This window comes from Nicotiana tabacum, chromosome 8 (genome assembly GCF_000715075.1).
Source record: "Nicotiana tabacum cultivar K326 chromosome 8, ASM71507v2, whole genome shotgun sequence".
Lineage (NCBI taxonomy): Eukaryota > Viridiplantae > Streptophyta > Magnoliopsida > Solanales > Solanaceae > Nicotiana > Nicotiana tabacum.
The window spans coordinates 18,369,781-18,374,344 of record NC_134087.1 but is presented as its reverse complement, the minus strand read 5'-3'; positions in this window follow the sequence as shown (position 1 = coordinate 18,374,344).

Sequence of the window (4,564 nt, the reverse complement as noted above, 5' to 3'; positions counted from 1 at the left end):
CGCGTATATAACGCCATCTGGTCATGGGTCAGTGCACATGAATGCAGTGCATAAAAAGTACGTCAATAAAATTATTCGGAATGTCATAAGACCATGTTGCCTATGAGTAATATCATAAAGTAAACTCTTTTCAACTTTCATATTTTTCTAAGACCCATGAACAGATGATAAAATATTATGATAAATGGGTATTAAAAAGCATAGATATTTCTATTACTTCTATGAGTAGAGTCACTTTTGGAATTTGTGCATCTTCACGTTTCGTTCATATCGTAGGGATCATGCCAAAAGAAAGAAAGGATAGCCTTAACATGCCTGAGTCTATTCTCTTGACAATCCTCTAACACACGTTAATTGCAACAAAATATGGAACATGTCGTATGAAAAGTTTGAAGCATTAACGCTGCTATGTAAAGATAATTTTCCTCAAAGAATTTGAGCAACTTTCATATGCAAGAAAGGAAGCTCTTTCTTAAGAGATTGGAAAATGGGTGTTTGGACTATAATTTGCAGCAACGATGCTCTTTCTTAATGTTGGCTGAAATTTTGTGCTTAAGTGACTAGAAAGTATTATTCAATTATAAGCATTATCTTTAAGATTTGGATGGCCCCATATTCCAAGCTTAGTGTCACTTCCCTTAGTCAAAATGTGACACTTCTTTACCTTATTGACTTAGTCATTAGGTAGATAAGAAAGGCTTGCCACGTTGGGAGGGGTAAATCTTATCCCAAACCTATTCCTTAATTATCCACTAATTAGTTAATCGGGTAATGTTTCGTTACCTGGTAATTAATCTATTACCCGCATAATTCAAGAATTATCACAAATTACTTAAAATTCTATTTATTTTCAAAATACTTCATATATACTTTATATATTACACTACCGTGGTAATATGGTACCTCGCATGGTACTAGTTTATAATTATCGTGTATTATTGCTCAAAATACCACTCGGCCCATATTTTATCCCAAATGCCAACTTGGACGAATATTCGTTTCCTTTGAATTGCTTCCCCTCTCACATTCACGAATTTACTTATTACTTGTTTGAAATAGCATAATCCTTATAATCTTCGAATAATCTTTTCCTTGGACTGATGTCAATTACCTTACGAAAAATTCCACGTACAATACTACAGGGTGCAACATCGTCGTAATGTAGTACTACGGAATGTGACATCTCACTTCCGGGCTCTCATTAATTTATTTATGGCGTATTTTCACGTACGAAAATATGGGGTGTAATAGTAAGATTCCTTTAGGTATACTAGGTCAGCATTTTTCTTCAGCCCCATCATCTTTAATAACCCTTTACCGGTACGGTTCCCGGCACCAATAACCTGGGACTATCCCAAGTCAATCCCGCAAGCCCTCCAATTTCTTCTAAAAGTGGTGTCATTTCTATGTCGCCGAAACGGAACACAGACCTTTCAATGTCCCAGAACAAAGTGGCAGCCTCGATCAACTTGTTGTTTGGCTCAATGTCTAGCAGGGAAGGCAAGTTACCCAGATACTTTCTTACATGTTTCTTGTTACTTAAGGAAAGGTCCTCCCACCAATCTAGCAGCAATGGTGGAATGTTGCTAACCATACCAGATATGGTGACCTTGTGCCTTATTTTCTACAAAACAAAAGGGTTAGGTCGTTCTCCCCCACCAGACTCGACTATTTATACATTCATGATTAGCATATTGGAATTTAGTTCTCCAAATTAATGCACAGAGCGTGGTTGTGTCCATTGGGATTATGGAAACCCTAGTGGACTTTTGGATAAGGCTTATCTTAAAGATCATTATGTGGACAACATATTGATCCGAATAGGTTTGATTATGATGCATGCATAATTTCAATCAGAGTAAGGTTACTATGGGGGTTTAGACTGGTACCCTCAAGCGACAACTTGAGGGGGAAAGACACGGAACCATCGATTGTACCGTTGATCAACTAGTTTTACCGCAAATAAGCCTTTATTAATTTAAGGGTAATAAATAGGAAGAGCGGAACCACTCATCAAGCGTTGCTATAGGATTTAATACGCACGAGTGGAATATGACGCAGAGCATGATTTATGCAATAATAAATAGCATGTAGTCAAGTATTTGCACGTAGGAAAAAATAAATATAGTATTTAAATAATTGAAAGACAATTACAGAAAAAGAAAATAAAGAAACAAGTCAGTTTCATGAATAAAAGAATCATAAATGCTTAAAATAGGCAGTTAAATTCAAATAAGGGGAAAGGGTACGGGATAAGGCATGCTTGGACTAATTCACAAAAGATGAGATCATTATGGTAAGAGCCTAAAATATCCCCAGCAGAGTCGTCATGCTGTCGCGCCCCCTTTTTCCTCTGCGGAGAGAAACAAGTCCGAGTTTCGACATTCATGGGGGTAATAACTCATTTCCTTTTGGGAATTTGGATTTTTGAACAGTCACCACCAAACCGATTATGGTGCGTTAGCGCACCTAGAGTGATTAACTCTTTAGACTAGTTTGCATTACCAGAGACTTAGAGTAAGGGCTCGATATAACCTTGAGGGAAAGGTGTTAGGCACCCCTCTTGGTCCACAACGGTGGGTCCCAGTCGAACTTATACTTATAAAGTAGTCCTTTTATCAAATAAATGATTTAAACACATACTTGCAAATAAAGGCATGTTTTGGACATTGTATGACTCAAGTAATGAGACAAAAAAAGGAAAAGATTTGAACAAGTTACAAACATATAGAAAAGTAAAGTTTAAACATCAGGAATTGGGAAAGAGGGGTCCTAGGTTGGTTAGCCTACAGGATCACCCCACATAATGCCCGGTAAACACTCCTAAATGAGGGGCTACACATGACATTAGCATGTAGTTATCACGTCCTTACTACCCAATTCCCTCCCCTTGGTCATAGCCTAAAGAGCTCTAGCAACCTTGAAAATCTCCTATGCGTGCACTACCCGTCCCTTTCTTGTGGCCCTGGAGGTATTTGGGACCTCTAACTAGGGTAATTCTATAACTTCCTAAGATTTTAAAGGATAAAAGTCTAGGCGTCAATAAAGAACAATTAGGAATGCATTTAAAGAGAACAAATTATAGGCTCACAGTCACCTCCACAAATATAACAAGTAAATGCACGTCTTCAAACAACAGTCAGGTATTTAAGATAAAATCCTAGAACATGATATCTAGGTGAGCAGGGATTATGCAGTATTGAATTAAGACAAAGTGTCAAAAACCTATTTAGCTTGTCTACTGATTTAGACCTATTAAAATCTGAACAGTTTTAAATAACAAAGCACAATTTTATAGTTGTAGGGTTTAAATCGCCCTAGAGGCTTGCCTAAACGCATAATAGTGACGTCCTAAAAGCACGATATCTATATTGACTAGGAATGCAGTAAAACAGTGAACAGTTTTTAAAACAGACAACTTTAGATCCTATAGACATGTTTTCTAGTGGTATTAATTTAAGGTAGCGTTTGAAAACTCATTTAAAGAAATGGACAGTTAATTAAACCAATTTACACATGAATTAACTGATTTGCTTAACTAAACTGATTTTAAGTTCTATAGGCATGATTTCTATTAGAGCTGATTTTAGTCCATATAGGCATGGTATCTAATTATTAATGCTGACTTTGAACTTATAGGCATGATATCTAAGAAGACGAATGTGAATACATACAGTAACAAAAACTGAACTTCAATTATTTTACACTCTATAGTCATGACATCTAATTATAAGGCTAGTTTTAACTCTATTGGCATGATTTCTATTATTAAAGCCATTTAGATCCTATAGATATGGTTTCTAATATTGTGGAAGTAAAGCAAACATATCAAATACATTAACACAATCCTACAGGCATGGCATCTACCCAACTTACCCACAAATATGTAACTACCCACCCCTTTTTCATTAATCCCCAATGTTGTTTACAATAATTATTACAGACCAATGAATTAAAATACATAAATGAACAGAAGTTAATCTATAGGGAGCCTGCAGTAGGCCCAAATGACTTCTAAGCCTCCAATAGCCTCAAATGCCAAAATTCCATAGACGGTATCATGTCTAGGCGTGTCAGAGTTCCCTAAGGACCTCAAGGGTCCCGGGCAGTGCTCACACCTAGATATTTCTCAAACAATAACTGATTTAGGTGTAGTGTGGAAAGGCCAGCTCTGACATGCCAAAGTTAAGAGAGATCTCAAGGGTCTCAAGGCAGTACACATATCAGAGGGGTAGAACCTAATATCCTAAGAGTAAAGTGATAGTTCTAGACATAGTTTTGTTTTGAAAATAGTATAGAGATGACTTCAGAAGTAGAAAAGTTTTTTAGAAATAGAAAAGAACTTAGTGGTAAAAGACAGTATGAGAAAAGTACCAAGTAGCAGACAATCAATTGGTCATAAGAGACATCCAGATTCAGAAAAGAACACTTAACAAACAAATCTTCACATAGGGATAAATGGGTTGTGGCACATAAGAATAACATTAGGGTTCATGGATAGGGATGGGAAACATATAGTCACAAACTACATGCAACACTTAGGATTAGAGACTTAGTAAATAGT